The 21,070-nt window shown below is 42.3% G+C and overlaps 1 protein-coding gene and 1 long non-coding RNA gene across 5 annotated transcripts in view; one reads left to right on the top strand and one right to left on the bottom strand.

Annotated features, from left to right (window-relative positions):
* The window catches only part of GRIK1 (glutamate ionotropic receptor kainate type subunit 1), a 260,499-nt gene that overhangs the window by 121,206 nt on the left and 118,223 nt on the right, over positions 1-21,070 (top strand). The window lies entirely within an intron of this gene.
* Positions 20,587-21,070, bottom strand: part of LOC148685954 (uncharacterized) — a 129,597-nt gene continuing 129,113 nt past the window's right edge. Inside the window, exon 3 of the long non-coding RNA XR_015949578.1 lies at positions 20,587-20,660. This is a non-coding gene — a long non-coding RNA (uncharacterized LOC148685954). The remainder of the gene's footprint in view (positions 20,661-21,070) is intronic.

Below are 21,070 nucleotides of genomic sequence, written 5' to 3' on the forward strand. Positions count from 1 at the left end.
CTAAGGTGAGGAATAAGCAGCCTCCAAAACAGCTCATTTCTATGCCACATACATTTGCGTAATGTTTACATGCCTTATTCTACCACTAGAACTTCTGTTACAACTGTGAGTGCTTTGATGACTCACCATTGTACTAGCCAGGCAGAGAGCCTTCTTGGCAGTGGCACCCTTTCTGCGGAACGCCCTCCCATCAGATGGGGAGATAAAGAATTAAACAACTTTTAGAAAACATCTGAAGGGAGCCGTGTTCAGGAAAGTTTTTAATATCTGGCATTTTATACTTTTCTATATATTGCTGGAAGCCGCCCAGAGTGGCTGGGGAAACCCAGCCAGATGGGCGGGGTATAAACAATAAAAAGAACAATAATTTCAAAATGCCTATTGGCAGATGCTTATGACATCATAGAGAGCACTAATAACATCCCCTCCACATACTATATCCTCTCTAGGTATTTAGTATCAGACCTCATAGACTGGAGTTGGCAAACTCCATCCACAATCTAACCATGTTCATTTGAATGTCTGCAAAGGGCCCTGGATGTATGACTGTATGTATATAGAGCTAGCTATATGTAACCGATAACTTGGCAAATGGTTGCTTCTGTTTCCCTGAGGAGCCTGAGAGATGGGTGATTTGTCAACATCAGCAATTGAGCCCACAGCTATGCAATTATTTCTACTCAAATCTCTTAATGTCCAGCTTTCTCTTATTCAACAAGTCTGGCTCCATCAGTGGGGAAACTACTATTGACTTCAGTTGAATTGCAATAGTAGTGCAATTATTAAAGATGACTAACTTGAGAAAGACATTAACTTAATATGAATATTGTCATAGGAGGTGGGGAGATGCCAAGTTCTTAAGGTAGTGTCAATTATTGCTCTTACCCTTGGTTTAATTTTTGGGAAATTTCATACCCATTTTTCCAAGCACTAAGTCAGTGCAGTATACACTGAATAAAAACTTCTCAGAAATGAAAGGTTCAATTGTGTGATGCAGTCTCAAAGTACTGTGCCCCCAATTTACTGGGAAGTTGTCCTGTACAAACCCCATTGAAGTGAATTTGTAAAACTCCCATTCATTTCAAAGACGACTGATGCAGGCAGCTTCTTCTGAAAACCTTACTGAAATGGAATAAAATTGCACTGGAATAGGGGATCAGAGACTTACTTCCTCTATACATAAAGAATGGACTGGCTTTTTGACAATATAACATTTTGATTTCAGTGGGTTACTGACTTTATGATTTCCAAGTACATGTTACAAAAGCCTTTCCTTTGATGTATGTGCTTGCAATGCACTCCACAGTAATAGCAGAAATGTTATTTTATATATGCACACACTCTCATGTATATTACAAAAAAGAGTCCAAGTTCATGAACCCAATACTGTACATTTGATTTGATATCCAAGAATTTTCATTTTCTGTAGTGAGAAGAAGATCAAGACTTTATCAAACAGTTTATGAGGCTTTGATGAGATTAACTAGTGGATGATACAACCTGACCCCTCAAAGTGGAAATATACACGCAAAGCTCATGTCACAGAGCTCCAGCTGTTGGGGTCCTTGGATAAGAAGTTGTCCACCGTAGTCACCTTGTCTGAGTGGGGCCACCTCTTTCATCTCTCTGTCATCACTGTTCATCAACTTGCCTTCTACATTGGCCTCCATCTGTAGAGCTGTCCAAAAAGAGAGGACAAGGTGGGTGGAAGCAGTTCCTCCTCCTTTCACTTCTCACTTGTTTAGAAGGGCCAGATGAATCAGTAGTGATAGGAAGGATATTGTACAATACATCAAAAATAAAATAAGCAATAAAATACAATTAAAAACCATGCAGCATCTAGAACAATATATTACAATTGCTAGAGCAGGGAGAAAAACAATTAAGTGGTCCACAAAGATGCTCAGGAATTTTCAAGGCAAGTTTGAGAACTATGTGAACAGAGCATCCTTGAAAGGGGCTGGCTGGCACCCTGAGCAGGAACACTCCACTCTGCCGTATAAAATTTTTTGCAGGCCCAACTTGACTATAATGAATATGTTCAGTCCTGTGCTTTTTCACTGCTTAATGCCAACGTGTTAATCAATCTTGCAAAGGCATCTTATTACAGTTTTCTATATGTGAGTGAGAATTAGTCCCTTTATCATTACTGTCTTAAAACCCATGGTTACAAAAATATATTTACACCAGATGAATAAAAGGCAAATGTCCTGAAAATATAGTAAACACATATATTTATCAGTTATGTGAATTGATACTGATTGATAGCTTTGCTTGTACCAAAATGCAAACATCCATTTAGCCAAATGAGGATATGATGATGTAGGGATTAGAAAATGCCTGCTGCATCACATTTGATTATTGTAGAATATCTGCTTTTGAATGAGCAGGAATAAAAATGCCACATTCTTTTGAAATCCATATGCAATCAAAGAGCTATGTTTTTCATTTTTAGACAAAAAGTGGCAATCTGAGTTTTATATTGCAAAGTCCATCACCTGCAGGTTGTGTTGTAATTTGTTTAATTTGCAACAATTTCACATAAATTACACACCTGTTACGAAAGCCCATTGATTGACTATTACAGTTGTCAGATGAATAGTCATGTGACCAACAGCTTCTATTGAGATTTTGTGTAACCACTGTAAAAGAAACCCATTTTGTTTTCAACCACATATACTCCAGTCCAGCAGACAAAGTGACATTCTCTATGGTGCAAGTACGACTGCACAATTCCACATACTTGCACTCCTCAGTTTCAGGAGCTGCTGCAGTTCTTGCAGGAGGAAGTTCTCCTGTTTGCCTACCACTGGAAGGGAGCCTGGAGATGCCTATTTGTGCCACACCCAGGCTGGGGATGCCCATTGAAAGGACTCAGTTGGGAATCTTGCCTTCACCTTTCTTAGAGTACAACAGTATATCTTTCTCCTGTGTAGATTAGGTTAGCTCATGTGGAATTTCAGCAGTCAGAAATTGAACCCCCCTCCACTGCAATATGTTGTTCACATTTTAGTGTTCTATTTTAGACGCCATCATATACAGCTAGGCAATTCATTTAAGAGGGAAACCCCAAAGGTTAGCATTTTAGAGACAGATCCAGCTGTTGTTGTGATGCTCAACTGTAGATAGGCTAGAAAACCAGCAGTGTAAGGTGCAACAAAGGCACGAGTCCCCAGGTCTGGTTCCTTGGGGGAGGGAATCTACTATGCAGAGAGAAGAGAGAAGAGGGTATAAGCTGGGCATGCAAGATGCAAACTGTTGCCTTGGCAAACCCAAGTCTGACATGGAAGATTTTATCACCCTTTAAGGTCAGGAAAAAATTCATTTGGTTGGAAGAATTAATACGGAGCCTGAGACAACTTAATTAAATGCTGGGAGCCCTTTCTTCAGGATCTCTGAGTGGCTTAGCACAAGGACAAGGCAACACAGAACCAGAGGTTCAAGTCTTTAGCCCCAGAGACTCCTGTAACTCTTATTATGGATCACCCTGAATATAAATAGAAACCACATTTTTATTTAAAATGTATGTATACAGCCCTTCATTCTGTTCAGAATTTCAAGGCTCTCTCTCATCTATTTAGTAGTAGTAGTAGTAGTAGTATTAACCTCAATTTTGATCCTGGCCTTCCAAAGGAGGCAGTTGTATAACATCATAAATAAAGCATTTTTTTAATTAAAAAAGGAATTAAACACTGAAAACATATTTTCATTATATATATATATATATATATATATATATATATATATATATACATATACATACACACACATATATATATAGAGAGAGAGAGAGTTGCTGAGCATACCAGTTGCCTGGAAGCAGAGAAATGCTTTCAGGCAACATATAAATGATGGCAAGATGGGGGACAGCATCACTTCAGTAGGGAGGGAATTCCATAATCAGGATGCTGCCTTTTGTGGGTTGTTGCTCTCTGGGCCGTACCTACCACCAAAGTTGGGTTAAACATAAAAGAATAGGAAAGTGAGGGGTGCCGGTGAAGAGCCCTCCTAAGTACTTTAAAGCATGTGCTAGCAATATGCTTGGATAAACAAAAATGTTTTAGCCTGGCATAGAAAAGCTTCCAATGTGTGAACACAAGGTAAACCATTAGCGGGGATGGAGACCTCTTGATGATGGATGGATGGATGGATGGAGACAACTCCCAACACCCTGGACCATTGGCTATGCTGACTGGGGCTGATTGGAACTGGGAGGGAGCCACACTCCCTCCACTCCTGCTTTAGAGAATACATTTGTCTTGGCTATTCCAGAGCTTTGGTTCTAGCAGCTGAGGACTATGCGAAATTCTATGATGGGCTGCAAAAACTTGGTTGGGACACTGGCTCCCTCTGCTGCTCCTTCCCACATGCTGCGACCTTACATAAAACTGATGTGTTATGGTCCTGTGTGAGTGCCTGGAGGCGGTTGGAGGATGGATGGCGGCAGATTGAGGTTGAACCCTGACAAGGCAGAAGTACTGTTTTTGAGGGACAAGAAGCGGGCAGGCATGGAGGACTCCCTGGTCTTGAATGGGGTAACTGTGCCCCTGAAGGACCAGGTGCGCAGCCTGGGAGTCATTTTGGACTCACAGCTGTCCATGGAGACACAGGTCAATTCTGTGTCCAGGGCAGCTGTTTATCAGCTCCATCTGGTACACAGGCTGAGACCCTGCCTGCCTGCAGACTGTCTCGCCAGAGTGGTGCATGCTCTAGTTATCTCTCGCTTGGACTACTGCAATGCGCTCTACTTGGGGCTTCCTTTGAAGGTGACCCGGAAACTACAACTAATCCAGAATGCAGCAGCTAGACTGGTGACTGGGAGCGGGCGCCAAGACCACATAACACCAGTCTTGAAAGACCTACATTGGCTCCCAGTACTTTTCCGAGCACAATTCAAAGTGGTGCTGCTGACCTTTATAGCCTCGGTCCAGGATACCTGAAGGAGTGTCTCCACCCCCATCATTCTGCCCAGACACTGAGGTCCAGCGCCGAGGGCCTTCTGGCGGTTCCCTAGTTGCAAGAAGCCAAGTTACAGGGAACCAGACAGAGGGCCTTCTCGGTAGTGGCGCCCGCCCTGTGGAACGCCCTCCCATCAGATGTCAAAGAAAAACAACTACCAGATTTTTAGAAGACATCTGAAGGCAGCTCTGTTTAGGGAGGCTTTAATGTTTAATTGATTATTGTATTTTATTTTTCTGTTGGAAGCTGCCCAGAGTGGCTGGGGAAACCCAGCCAGATGGGTGGGGTATAAATAATAAATTATTATTATTATTATATATCTAAGTGGCAATGGACACTACAGCTTCAGCAGAATGGTGAAGAGGCGACTCCCATATGCTACTATTGAAAGCTTGCAGTGAAATTGTGTGCTCTGCTGCCAGTGTGCATAGGATTAGACTTTAAGAGCCACACTTTATCAAATATGTTTGTATTTTCCAGAGGGGATAACTGCTACATTAATAGCTTGTCTAGTTATTTTTTCCATTTTGGTTTGCTTTTCTGATTCTTACTGTGGCTACTAATCACTTCAGGGGACTAGAATAATATTCGTCTCTGATATTTTCTATCCAACTCTCCCGAAGCCGGCAAAACTAGAAAGGTCTTCATATGCAACGGTTCCTGTTTCTTATACTGTAATTTGAATATGGTGCCTGATATTCTTTCATTACCTGAACCTTGAGATCAGTTCACATAATATTTAGTCTTCTTCCACTTATTTATATACCCTTTTAAAAAGTTGGTCTCAAAGCGGTTGATAGAAAAAAGAAAATAAATATACCGTAGTAATAGCACAATGGTGGATGGAAGGCTGCATGTTTACTAAGTATTGACTCTTGATATAAAAGCTTTTTTATTGCATTGTCAGAAAAATTAGCACAGTGGCTGAAGCTTTGTGGAGGAAAGGCAGAATCAGAGTCCATTCTGGCAGTTTGGTGGGACATTGTTGCATATGTGACTAAAAACAGATGTCCCCATTATGCCCCTGTTCAATATGAGTCTTTCTGCAAAACCTCCGTTCCTCCTAGTTTATCTGACATGCTCTTTCTTTCTTCCCTTCCTCTGCTGAGTACCTGAAAAGACAAAGGAGACAATTGATTTGATGGTGGGGTTTGTTGTTCTTTTTGTTCTTTTCCTTTGTTGTATTCTTATTATCTGCAAATGATTTTTTTACCACAATAACCACAATACATAATAAAAGAAATGATATCACCACTATGTAATGTGACAAACATGGCCAAAACTTCCAGTTAAAAGCCCTCTCCTTTGTCTAAGACTCTTACTGCCGTCCCAGCCCTCAGCTCACTGGAAATATCAACCCTAGCTTCAAAGAGAAAGCAAAACCACCGCAAGGAATTTCAGATAGCCTACCTTCCAAAAACAGAGACTCTTCTTTCACCAGGGTCCCATGTCCTGAGCCAAGAAAGGTCACTCATCATGTACATTAGTTCCAGTTTCCCTCATGAATCTGCTCTTTCAGCAAATTCTGTAATGCTGGGCAAACTCAGCAGCTCCCATGATCATGGCATTAGTTTCTCAGCCAACACAAGGATGACTGGCTTAACTGAGCAAGCATATCAACCGGCAGCCGAGGCCCATCGTGTTTTGCCTCCTGAGGTGAAATGAGAATGCGCAATGCTCCATGATAATCTTTTCTGTCCACAGTTCCCCCACTTCCACTGGAATGGCACCCAATTTGCCAATCTTGGTGAGAGCCAGGGCAGTTCAGAAGGTGTTGTCTCTCATCTTCTCTGCCCCAGGGCAGGGAAGATGAGCAGCAATGTTGTACACAGAAACAGCCCCTCTCGTCAAACTCAGTGAGAGCTGAGCTGGGGCACTCTGGAAGATGGAAGCAGTGGGGAAGGCAGGGCGCCACCTCTTGTGCTTCTACCACCTGAGGCGGGTGCTTCACCCTGTCTCACCAATGGGCTGGCTCTCCCAACTAGTTCCATGATTTGGTGTAGGCTCACCCATCCATCAGTACTGCATAAATAATGTCTTGAGCCCAGGTCCCAGGGCTGAGCTGAGAAATTGCTGCACACTATTTTGTCTAACAGTTGTCTTTGGCCACATGAATATGTTATCCTCCTGCCCAGGTATATTCAGAACTGGCCATGAAGGTGTATTGCAATAATAAGATATACTACGGTAGAAATGTTGGGTGAGAAATCAGGCCTCTGCTTTTCTCTCCGCTTTGCACCAGCATGTAAACAGCATCCAGCAATTTCTGGCTCTGACAGATTCCATGCTTTGCTATAGTTTCATAGCAGTCAATCAGAAGACTTGGTGCCATAGGAAATTCTGATGCGAGAGAGGTCTTTCTTCAGGTAATTTGCTTACTTGAGCTTGTAATTTTATTTCAGCATAAAAATGAATGAATCAAAGAATTGGCAAGATGTTATTCCTTGGAGGTTTGTGTCTTGCTCTGCTGTGGTATTCAAACATGGGTGAATTTCAGATTTATGCAAAAGGCAACCACTTAGATTCCAATTAAATCCAAATGGTCAGTAATTAGCTCTTGTTTTAAAGCCTCTCAGGAATTCTAAAAGAAACAATCTTCAGAAGGAGCAGCAATTAGGGAATGATGCTAGATTATGCTTAAATTCCTTTAAATTGCATTAAAACTTGAGTTCTTTCTGAAAGATAGAAAGCATTTCTATAACTGGAAAATATATGGATAGGAACAAAATATATAATTGTTTGCAATGTGAATTCAGATTTATAAAAGATAATCTGAAGACTAAATGGAATACAGAACTGAACATTTCTTGTCCTCAGTGGCTCATGCTATAGTCAATGCCTTTGCTGCAACATGAAGGCACAAAGGTTTGTCCTGCAAGCTCCATAAGCCATTAATTAATGCACGACTAAATTCCTCGCCTTACAAATGGCTGATATTAAATAAAGGTTGAAAACTGCCCAATTTCTTGCCATTTCCACCCCAATTATTGACTGTGTCATTCTCAGCTAAATGGAGTATACTTTTTAATCAATACAAAGCTCCGTCTGCACAATACATTTAAAGCAGTATGGAGTCCCCATACTGGGATCCTGGGAACCATAGTTTGTGAAGCATGGTGACAGATGTTAGGAGCATCGGCTCTGTTTCATTCACAGAGCTAAAATTCCCAACATAATTCCCTGGAATTAGGAATTGATTGTTAAAGCACTCTGGAATTGTGGCCATGTGAGAGGGAATAGGCATCTCCTAACAACTCTCAGCACCCTAAACATACTTCAGGTCCCAGGATTCTTTGGGGGAGCTATGACTACAGTGGTACCTCTAGTTACGAACTTAATTCGTTCTGGAGGTCCATTCTTAAACTGCAACTGTTCTTAACTAGAGGCGTGCTTTCGCCAATGGGGCCTTTTGCTGCCGCTGGGCTGCCGGCACACGATTTCCGTTCTCATCCTGGGGCAAAGTTCTCAACTCAAGGTCACTCTTCCAGGTTAGCGGAGTTTGTAACCTGAAGCATTTGTAACCTGAGGAGTTTGTAACCCGAGGTGCCACTGTATTTAAAGTGGTATGGAAATGCATAGCGTAGATAGGGCCAAAGTTGTTTGTGGCTTATGACTGCAGTGGCTGATGTATTGCTTCATTCGATATGTACGTATCCAAGTCCCAAGGGCAGCAGTGGAGACCCTTATCCAAGTGCCCTTGCTACAAGAGAAAGGGGTTTCTTAGCAATGGCCTGTGGGTTATGGAATGCCCTCCTCAGAGAGCTGGGTCAGGCACATACTGTACTATAATGTCCTTTCAGCGCCAGGCATTTCACAAACTTTTTAACCGCCATGCTTTTAATTTCCGGCATTGTGCTGTATGTTCATGCATTGGCTCAACTCCATGGAAATGGTAATTATTTATTTATTTATATATACCCTGCCCATTTGGCTGGGTTTCCCCCACCACTCTGGGCGGCTTCCAGCAAACACCAAAATACATTAAAATATCACAAATTAAAAACTTCCCTAAACAGGGCTGCCTTTAGGTGTTTTCTAAATGTCAGGTAGTTGTTCATCTCCCTGACCTCCGATGCAAGGGCGTTCCACAGGGCGGGCGCCACTACCGAAAAGGCCCTCTGCCTGGTTCCCTGTAGTAAGGCCTTTTATTTATTAGTTGCCACTGCTTGTGATCTTTGGCTTCTCTCTCTGATATTAAATTACCATTTTTATCATTGCTGCTGTGTATTCTTGATGTGTATTTTAAAATGTTTTTTAGCATTTTTGTATGCTGTCCAAAGTATGTATGTATGCATGTGTGTGTGTGTGTGTGTGTGTGTGTGTGTGTACGCACACACACACAAACATATATGTGTGTTCACCTAAAGCAGGCTTCCCCAAACTTTGGCCCTCCAGATGTTTTGTCCTACAATTCCCATCTTCCCCGACCACTGGTCCTGTTAGCTAGGGATCATGGGAGTTGTAGGCCAAAGCATCTGGAGGGCCGCAATTTGGGGATGCCTGACCTAAAGCAATGTCACCAGCTTGAGCCTTCAGAGCATACCCTGGATTTATATACCTATACGTGCATACAATGTATCAATATATATGTGTGATCTCTCCCTCTCCCTTTCCCTCTCCCTCTCCCTCCCTCCATCACAGGTTTTCCATATCATGCTTAGTGTCCCACTTCTGCAAATAATTTCACACCCAATCAATACTGAAAACACTTCTCCTAATTTTCCCTACTCAAGGGGCAATTGTTTTCATCTCCCATGCCTGCTATAAAACTAAGTACATTCTGTTTATACTGGTGGAGGACAACCTCTTCGGTGTTTTCCCTCCTCTCTTCATTATGGACTATTTTGTACATACTGTTCAGTAATAAAGCTTAAATCTTTCCTCCCCTCCAAGTATTTTAAGCAACTGCCTTTAATCTTCTTTTCTCAGAAAGGCTTGATTTGACTGACTGGTCCAGAGATTGTTCAGCAGTTAAAAAAAAATCCTGTCCAAAGAACTGATTAGTTTTACTGCATAGCTTTGGATCTGTGACCTCGAAGCCCAGTTTGTCCTAGTTTATGGAGAGTTTATGATTTAGGAAAGGGAATGTTCCCGTTACCTTGCTTTCGCCTTTCTCTGCTGATGCAAATAAAACTTTACAGTAAAATAGTTGTTTAAAATCAAATGTTTTAAACAACAGGCTTATAAAAAAATAATGATCAGCTGCCTCTATAATTCATAAGTGATTGTATCAATTTGCCACTGAAGTGAATGGGAATTGTGCAAAAACACTCAGGTGAACAATGCAGGAGATAGTTGCTGCACTGCTCCTTTGCGACTCTTGTTCATTTCACATGGAACAGTTCCCAGTGGACTGCATTCACTGTAGCTAGTATTTATTTTTTCTTTTTCTTTTTAAATTGTGTGTGTATGAGTATGAATACTAAAGGAGACCCAACTACTTGTATTCACAGCCAGAAAATTATGGAGGGTGTAAGAACCTTTTCCTGTTTTTACTCTTGTTTCTGGCACAATCTATACAGAATTTAAAAGGAAGGGTTTAGCATGCAGTCAGCTCACTCCCACTGAAGACAACAGGCTTTTAATGGGCTTGAACTTCAAGTATCTTACTATCCCTATCTTGTTTGTTCTGACAATGGCTTTAAGAGGTCAATCAGCATAGTTGTTATTTTACAGAAAGGTGACTGTGTTGGAAGGGACTTCAGATCAAGAACCACTTCTCACTTTACATCTTTTAGATGTACACCAAGTGTGGGCCTAAAAGTGTGAAGTATGAATATGGTAAACTTGCCTTTGAAAACATGTGCACTTTGTGGCAAACTTGCTTGTTTTGGGGTAATGCATAAAATTGCCTAATGTTTCTTTACTCCATTCACTGAAACATTAAGACCTCAAAGTTACTGTAAACAGTATATGATGCTTTGATTCTGCTATGATAACATTAGTTATTTTGTGACGCTAGGTCCATGGAATCTTGATCTGAAGAGTAGAACATATTGCCAATGGAATGAAGTTAGTTACTGTAGCAACAGTATCACATTTGTATAACTCTTAGTGCTCTCCACGTGTTACCATTAAGTGTTAAGGAAACGTGTGAGAGGTCACCCCAGTTCATTCCAGGGTTTTAAACATAAGGAAGACCTCAGCAAATACATTTCAGGCAGTTGTGTTCCACTAGTAAGAGAGTGATGGAAACAGCAACAAAGGATTGCAGATCCAGCGCATTGTTCTCTGTTGCCTGACCCTGTGATTTCTTAATGCTTAATGGTAGCGCTGGAAGAGAGCTTGTTTGATCGTGGTAATCTGTGTAGATAATAGGATTCTATAGATGGACTGAGCCATTCCTATGGGTACATTAGCCTTCAAACAGAACTTTAGCGATAATTTGGCTATTTAAGAAACATCTGGGGTCTGGGTCAACTCCAGTTAAAACTGATAAAAAAGGAGCTTCCCAATTTTATTCATAATGCAGCTGAAGTGGGCCTATAAGGAATTATTTTGGCCTAATAAGGAATTATTTGGCACCCTTTGATGCAAAGTAAGCTAGCTGCCTTTCAAAAATAAATATTTTACCACAACAAGCAATGTAATTCTACTGGGGAATTCCTCCCAATATTTGGAGAATCAGCATAGAAAAAGAAAGGGAACGAGTAAAAAAATGAAAGGGAACAAATACCGTAAGAAAATGAAAGGGAATTAATACGAAAATAAAACTCAGAGTGCTCCTAGATAGCAAATTCAATCAAGCATGAGACTCCTAATCTCAGGGTTGTGGGTTCGAGCCCCACATTGTGCAAAAGATTCCTGAATGCAGGACCACACACACACACAAATTAATTCTTCAAGTTGGGTAGTTATAGGTACAGAGCTAGCGAAGCGACTAGAGGGAGGGAAAATCAAAGGGCAAAATGGCCCACTAGCTGATTTCCGAATCTTTCTTTAACATCTACTCAGAGGATGAAGGAAGCTACAGTGGAACCCCGGTTTACGAGCACCTCGGTTTACGAATTTTCGGTTTACGAACTATCCTAACCCGGAAGTTAGTAAACCTAGGTGCCCAAGGCCTACTGAGCGTCCGATGCCTTCGGGGAAGCCAGGCCTTCACTCCGATGCCTCCTGGAGGCCCAGAGCGAAGGCCCGGCCTCCCCGAAGGCATCGGAGCGAAGGCCAAACCTCCCCGAAGACACCGGAGCGTCCGATGCCTTCGGGGAGGCTGGGCCTTCGTTCCAAAGCCTCCCAGAGGCCGGGGAGCGCTTCCCCGACTGGGCTGCAGCCGCGGAAGTGCTCCCTGGCCTCCGCGAAGGCATAGGAGCAAAGCGGATTAATCCATTCTAGACGAGGAAAAACACCTCCTAAAGCAGCAGGGCCTTCGCTCCGATGCCTTCGTGGAGGCCAGGGGAGCATCGGAGCGAAGGCCCTGCTGCTTTAGGGGGTGTTTTTCCTCGTCTAGAATGGATTAATCAACTTTCCATTACATTCAAAGGGAAAATTCGCTTCGGTTTATGAACACTTCGGTTTATGAACAGACTTCTGGAACCAATTGTGTTCATAAACCGAGGTTCCACTATATGCAGTTGTGGGCATAGTTGAGTGACAGAGCACATGCCAAGATTTCTAGGTTCAATAAATGGAATTGAAAAATGATAGTAAGTGGTAGATCTATAAGATCTATAAGATCTTAGATCTATAAGAACTGTCAACAGTATAGGTTAGACAGAATTATGCTATGACTTAATTTGTCTGCTTTATATGTTAAGTCACAAAACTTGCTGAGTTAGAAAAACCAATTGGCCATCTAGTACAAATTCTTCTTTACTTGTTACTTCTTATTATTGGCCTTTTATTGGCATAAGTTTAAACAATAAAATCATACAAAGTCATCCAAATACAATAATCCAAATACATACAATACATAAAAGACTAGATAGCCACCCTCGAGTAAATCAGGCAACTTTAGATTTAGCATTAAAAATCTCGGCTAAATACCCCAAAACAATCTTGGTAGTATCCCTCAACAAATATTGGGTTACAAACTCTTTGTAAATCAATATTTTAAGCTGTAAGGGAGTCACTAGGAGATCTCTGCAAAGAGTGTCGAGAAGAGCACAATCCAAATTTATGTGATATATTGTATGTGGTGATTTCTTATTTCAGGAGCAGAATCTGTTCTGGAAGGGTTTGTTTGTTTGTTTGTTTTTTAAAAAAACCTTCCAGACAAAACAGAGGAAGGAAATGTATTTAGATGAGCTAGCATAAAAGCTCTGTGATGCAATGGAGTATCTAAATTATAAAAGTAATTAGCCATTACTCCATGGTAGAGCTTCAATCCTAAGTAAGCAGATGAACATACAAAACTCTGGGAGTTTTTGGATTTAATGGTCTAGTGGTCTCTGCTTGATGAGAGAGAAGATTTGTGACTCATCTGATAGAAGAAGGGAATCTATTGCAATCCCTATTTGCCTGAGTTTGAGGGTAATATCAGAAAACCACATAAAATTATGTGTATCTCTCAATAAAGAAGTTAGTAAACTTTCTGGGTCTGTATTAAAATGAATGTTTAACCAGTATTTGAAAGTCATAATCCAGACCCTTCCTGCCAACCTAGCAGTTCGAAAGCACATCAAAATGCAAGTAGATAAATAGGAACCGCTACAGCGGGAAGGTAAACGGCGTTTCCGTGTGCTGCTCTGGTTCGCCAGAAGCGGCTTTGTCATGCTGGCCACATGACCTGGAAACTATACGCCGGCTCCCTCGGCCAATAATGCGAGATGAGCGCGCAACCCCAGAGTCGGTCACGACTGGACCTAATGGTCAGGGGTCCCAAAGACCCAAAGACCAAATCCAGACCCTATACAATTTCAGAGTACACTCGCATCCAGACAAACCATTCAGATCTTTTAAAAATGTCAAAGGTGGGCAAATGTTCCACAAATGTGTCCTCACAACCAGGACATTCCCCTCAGTTTGTGGTGAAATGTTTCATCTCTTTTCCTTTCATGCATCCCATCTCCCTAGAGGTTAGAAATCTCATTTTACTCAGGCTGGTGATAAATTATTCAACTGAAGTAAGTAGAGGCCATAAGGATAAAAGGTATCTTCAACAGACTTATTTGCGCACTTGGTTGTCCTGAACTAATGTGGTTTTTGCCTGATCGACATAAGAAAAGGGACTCTAATCATATGTACATTAACGGTAAAGGGACCCCTGACCATTAGATCCAGTTGTGACTGACTCTGGGTTGCGGCACTCATCTTGGGAGGGTGCCGGCGTACAGCTTCCAGGTCATGTGGCCAGCATGACAAAGCCTCTTCTGGAGAACCAGAGCAGTACATGGAAACACCGTTTACCTTCCCACTGTAGCGGTACCTATTTATCTAATTGCACTTTGAGGTGCTTTCAAACTGCTAGGTTGGCAGGAGCTGGGACCGAGCAACGGGGGCTCACCCCATCGCGGGGATTCAAACCTCTGACCTTCTAATCGGCAAGCCCTAGGCCAGGGCCAGCTCTAGGGGTAGGCTGGGTGGCGCGGGGCGCCAGGGCGCCGGGCCAGCAGGTGAGCGCTGCACGGCGCGCAGCGCCCGGTGCCGGAGCGATCTCCGCACCACAGCGCCAGGGCGCCCGGCCTGCTTGAGACGGCCCTGCCCTAGGCTCTGTGGTTTAACCCCCAGCGCCACCCAGGTCCCTCATATGTACATTAAAGGTAAAGGGACCCCTGACCATTAGGTCCAGTCGTGACCGACTCTGGGGTTGCGCGCTCATCTCGCATTATTGGCCGAGGGAGCCGGCGTACAGCTTCCAGGTCATGTGGCCAGCATGACAAAGCCGCTTCTGGCGAACCAGAGCAGCACATGGAAACACCGTTTACCTTCCCGCTGTAGCGGTACCTATTTATCTAATTGCACTTTGAGGTGCTTTCGAACTGCTAGGTTGGCAGGAGCTGGGACCGAGCAACGGGAGCTCACCCCGTCGCAGGGATTCGAACCGCCGACCTTCTGATCGGCCAGCTCTAGGCTCTGTGGTTTAACCCACAGCACCACAAGCAGATAAGGAATTTGTTCCTTGCTGAGCACCTGCATTTCAGAACTTGGGGGCAGGGTGATCATTCACAGGTTCTGTTTCTGTTGAAGCAGAACTTTGGGGAAGTGGCTGTAATTTTCTGATAACTCTTTTCAAAGGAAAGCACGAGGCGAAAAAGAAATTATGATTTAAAATATTGAAGATGACAGCCATCTCTTTGATATGCCTCATTTAACAGTAAAAGTTAACAGACAAGTGTCACGGGACTTTCCCTGTCTCTGATTTACTTGGGAGTTTCTGAGAGTAACTGGAAAAATCCATCGTTAGAGCTTTTTTGGCATTATCATTGCTCTGACATTTGGTTTAACATGATTATAATTCTATGTAGGGTCTGGCAGTAAAACAGATAGGAGTTTTCTGCCAGATCTTGTTCCTCCACATGTAAAGGGATTTCTATTTTGTTCTTTCCCCTTTAAGGCTTTTTTTCCTTTTTAGTATAAAATTATGAAAATGTCAACATGGATCTGCAGCTCTCAAATTTGAGTTTTCTCACAGGTAACTGTGATAATTTATGATGGGGTGGGGATATCTCCACAGGGACTCTTTACCTTTTCATTATACAGTGATGAAGCTTTTTGGCAAATGCATTCCCATATAACCTGATTGAAATTTCATTGCTATTTTGGAGAATCTAGAGTTGTTTACATCTTATTGGGGCAACTTCTCTGGAGGGATTCACAAGGGATCTTTCCCCCAAGAAGAAACCCATAACTGTGTAGCAACTTTTCATGGATCTCCATTGCTGATAACTTTCCTGACCAGATTATCAGGATAATCAGAGCAGATTGTGCCACTGTTTTGTTGCACTGTTCTGGGAGTGTTTGGGGAAAGGATACAACTATTGAACCTCCTAAGATGAAATTTGCACAGGAACTGAAATGGAGTAGTCTCAAAGGAAAGTCTGGAGGCCCTCCATCAGCATGTACTCATAAGGAATAGACACAGCTCACTAAAATTTGGAAAGGAAACTGATAGAAAACCCACAATGTGTGACCTCAAAAATACTGCTAGAAAGTGATCTGCATGCCGTTGTGTGACTGACAAATGTCCGCAATGGGGATAACTACAATCTGATAAAGTGGGGCCCTCTTAAAAGCGTGCATGGAGACAGATTTCTTCCAGTCTAGGAAGTCACCATGCTATTCTGTGTATATTCCGCTAGGTTTATTTCTTTTAAAATCATGCAAAAAAATGGGGGTCATCTTTATACATGGGTAGTGCATAGGGTGGCTGTTTGATTGGTTGCTGCCGCGGCTGTTCACGGCTATTGTGTGTGCTATTGGTTGCTGTGTCAATGGGTGGTGTTGATTGGCTGACGCTGCAGCAATTGGGTGGGAGATTAGCAGCTTCTGCTGGTGAGGTGATAGACGAAAGGTAGATTTTGCGATGTGTGGGGCTGAGTGATTTTTGGCAACCCCCCCCAAAAAAAGCTCAACAACTCTGTGCCATCTCCCCCCCCCCATTTTCTTAAATTTGAGTCCCAAAAATAGGGGGCGTCTTATACACAAAAAAGTACGGCACATAGTTTTTGCTCAAGGGCTGTTGTATAAATTGCACCCTAGTTTATGTTCTCCCAAATGTAGCCCCACTGTTTTTTTATGGGACTTGTTCGATTGAAAGTTCTCCATTAAAAGGGACCATGTTTAAAATAAAGCCAGAATGTGGGGAACCTGGAGGCCAAATACTTTGTGCACATTAAGGTATTTTTGTAAAACTGAATTCACTTTCTTTCTGACAATTTATCAGTGTTTTAGAAAGTGAAATGTCATAGGCTTTTGGGAAATATAGGAAAAATACAGGAGCCAGCATATGAGTAAGATGTGCTGTGGTATCATGCAGGCCCTTTTCTGGTGATTCAGTGTTGCATCCATAGTAATACAGTACTCACGGTCTTGAACTAAGGACTCGGCTATACAGCTGCAAATACAGTGGTACCTCGGGTTACAGACACTTTAGGTTACAGACTCCGCTAACCCATAAATAGTACCTCAGGTTAAGAAGTTTGCTTCAGGATGAGAACAGAAATCGGATGGCAGTGGTAGCAGGAGGCCCCATTAGCTAAAGTGGTACCTCAGGTTAAGAACAGTTTCAGGTTAAGAACGGACCTCCAGAACAAATTAAGTTCTTAACCCAAGGTACTACTATATAACATTTTAAGAGTATTATACAAAAGTGACACTAGATGGCGATGGTGAGCTAATGGTAAATTCAGCATACGGTATATTTTAAAACTTTTTTTAAAAAAAAAGCATTTTCACAGCGTTTTTTTCCTATATATCTAGATTCAGCCTAAGTCTAGTGCGCTAAGTTCTTTAAACCAAACACTTATCACTGAGAGATAACTCTGTCTTGAATTCAGCGAGACACACATGCTGAAGTATTGCAATAATGGAGAACAAAAAGAAGGAGACGCAACATAGCAGTAATCTGTAAGTTACTGTACTTTGGAAGTAGAGTCTCATCATCTTCAGTTTATTATTGCATGGCCATTGATTTGTGATCAGTTTTCATGCTATGTAGATTAAAGGGCTGTGGCGTGCATTTTTCTGAGTATGTACATGCGTTCACATCTAGTGTTTCATATCACACCATGCTGCTGAATATTCTGTCATTCACGACCAACTTTTCCAAATATTCTGTGAAGTTTCAGTTTGGCAGCAGTTTCCAAATTTTATAATAATTTCCGAAATGTCTGCAACTTCCAAATTCACAGGGCTTCATGTATAGTGACGGAGTCTGTAGAGAGATCTTGAAATCATCTCTCTAGAAACAACAAAAGCGCCATTAATTGCTGCTTGGTTGATTTATATTTTGACAAAAATATATTATTCTGACTGAAGGCAGCACCAGCTAATTTGTTGTTATTCATCCATATAATTAAAGCAGATTAAGATTCTCAACTTGAAAAGCTTTGAAGAACTAAAGGACAAAGCCCTGCCTACATCTATGCCCCATCCCCAACTGGTGAATGTCAGCGATTGTCAGGGTTCCGAGGAGTGTGCAGTGGAGGCAGGGGTCCCCGAGGCTGATCCAGGAGAGTGATTTACGGGCTTTTGTGCCATCTGTGAAGCAGGAGCCAAGGCTGAAGGAAGGGGAAGAGTCTGAACAATTAGAGACTGGGAAGGATGTGCAAGACATGTCAGAAGCAGAGGAACGGACTGTTCCTGAGAGGAGTAGGCTGGTAGAATTTCCCCCACCCTCTTCCCCACTGTCTCCATGGACCAGGAGGGGCTTGAAGAGGCAGGCATAGCAGCAACATCTGTATAGGATGTATAGGAGAAGGATGTATAGGATGTATAGGAGAAGGCGTATGGTGTTGTCGTACAACCTATACCAGTGGATCCCAAACTCCCCACCCAGGGACCCCTTGAAAACTACTGAGAATCTTGATAGACCACTTAATTATTTTTCTGCCTGATGTAGCAATTCAAATGTTAATACGATCAAAAGACCAAAAAAGAAATAAAATACCAAAAAAGAAATAAAAAGAATTAAAAGCAGTACAAATAATTTTAAAAACCAGTACAGCTGTTCTTTTTCAACTTTTATTTGCATTTTCAAAAACAAGAACAGAGCATATTTAACCCCCTCCCTTTCCCTTCCCCGTCCAACTTGCGACTTCGTACCAAATACATATACCATATAACTTCCCTTCCTCACCAGCACAGCTGTTCAATGTAATGGATGTGTCTTCTCCCATCTTCAACCACTAATTCACAGACACATCACAGACCACCTGCTGACCATTACAGTTATGCAGCTACCAGTGCTGGATCAGGGCAGCTATATCACATTAGTGGTTAGACAGAGGGAATTCTTTTCATGCTCCCCACTGGTTTTTTTTATTGGCTCTTTATATGAACTGTTTCCTAAGGGGCACTATTCCAGCCAGTAGTCCGATCAAATAGCTCAATTTCAATCTCAATCCTTTTTTTGGCATATATACAAGATTCTGAAAGGTTTAGTACCATAAAATCACTCAGCAAAATCTGCATCTAACCATTAAAATACTGCTATGAATCCTGATTGCGTGTTGCAGAAGCCTGGTTACTATCTCCATCTTATCCCCACCCTGGGTAAACATTAGGAAAGCTACCTTACATTTATCTGACTGCCACACCCTTCTAACAACCAACTGATTAATGGACGTAGATTGAATTGTCTGATACAAAGGGCAGTGCAAAAGAACATGAGTGAAAAAGACTGATTCTATATGACTATGTCCACAGAGGCATAGTCTCTCTGTGAGCGGTGTTTTCGGAAATCTCCCTTTCAGTATTGCCAAAGGCAGTGCATTCAGTCTCACTAGCAGGTACCCCCTGCTCTGATTCAGGTTGGGTTGGCCAGATGGTAGAGATAAATTGTCATTGGTTGTCCACATCACAGCATCCCCAAACGTGCACAGACACTATTCCTCATTTGGCTACTAAGTTCTTGAAATTCCTTGTCTAACAATCTGCGTTTAATTATCTCAAGCACAGGATTTCCCAATAGGCAGTACAGTGAGTCCAGTGAGATTCCTATCGGTTTAATTTTGTTCTCAATCCCTTTTAACTCCCCTGATGCTTGCTATTCAGCTAACATGGCCACAACAGGACTATGAGGTTCAAATCTGTAATGCAGCAACAACCAAAATTAAAATGTTAGCAGCCACGCTTTCGTTACTGAGAGTCTTATGTTTGTTTCTAGACACAGGGCAATATAGGGGACACAGTTTGGTATACCAAAAATTTCAGCCCAATCCTACCTGGACATCTGCTTGGAAGCAAGTCTAAAGTTCTGTATGGCATGCTTATTGCAGTCCTTGTCTAACCGAATTCAATGTCAACACACTCAGTGTGTTAAATTTAGCTCTCCCTGATCTCTCCTCACCACTCTCTTTAGTGACATATGACCAAGGGATCATTTTAAATATGTTTTCTGGAGAAGTTCTCCCCATGACGACCCTTTATGTCCATTTTCATTTTGCTTGCTTCCCCCCCCCCCTTGCAGCCCACCATGTCACAGTGGATTTTGCTTCATTGGTTGGATAAACTCCCTGGAGCCAACGGTCATGCACGGTAAAAACTAATCTTTTGTGAGATGATGTAATGGCTGGGGGGGTTTTGCTAGATAAGTTCAGCCTTGGTGTCCCTGGTGTTTTGTCCCAAAGCACAGGCACATAAAGAGGATAAAGAGAGAAATTGGATAAAAGGCTAAAACTCCAGCTCATAATTCCTCCCCTCAGTGCTTTCAAGGCAACAATGGAAGGTTGGCATTAATCTTACACAAACAGGACAGAACTGTATTTTGCTCTTGCTTGCTTTCCCCACACCTCTGCCTGCCATACTTTTCAGCCTACGGGGCACACAATTAGAAACAGAACTGAACGGACTTTAGAGCATCTATGCTGTGAAACACAAATGCACTCCTCACAAATCCAAGGCATACAGCAAATTTCCGGGAGATGTATAAAGCTTCAGGGAAAGCTCTGCTGTGAACTCTGCCATGTTATAGGTCAAGACTTGAACATTTTAGACATCTTCGGCGGTTGCATTTTATCAGAGTGCAGGAACTCTCTCCTGGCAATGGTGGATTGATTCATTGATCCTTCACTGGTGTCTGCATGGCCAACAGCTTCTTCCTGGTTAAGGAGCAGAAAAAGCACTGGTTCTTCCAGCTTATTCATGTAAAACGAAAATAACAAAACAATGCAGCTGATAGTCTTTCTTACTTTTACAGCCCCTTCTAGAGTTTTATTCTTCAGCAGCTGATAGGACAGAGGGCTCAGCAGGCAGGGGAAACACCAGGTTGTTAGTGCCGATGACAGGATCTTTATAACAGGCAATCATGATGGCATTAGTGTTTATCCACTGCAGTGCGAGTATAAATCACAGCAAATGGGCTTTCCCTTGGAGTTGGGATCTGTTGTTTTATTCCTTCCCAGAAGCAAATGTTTATCCACCAAATCATCAATGTGTCAGCCATGGTTTATGCTTAGTCCAGGGAACTGTCTGCTGACTCTCTCCTTAGCATCACCAAGGGAAGGCAAAG

The sequence above is a fragment of the Zootoca vivipara genome, chromosome 4, assembly GCF_965207765.1.
Source record: "Zootoca vivipara chromosome 4, rZooViv2.hap1.1, whole genome shotgun sequence".
In the NCBI taxonomy this organism is placed as follows: Eukaryota; Metazoa; Chordata; class Lepidosauria; order Squamata; family Lacertidae; genus Zootoca; species Zootoca vivipara.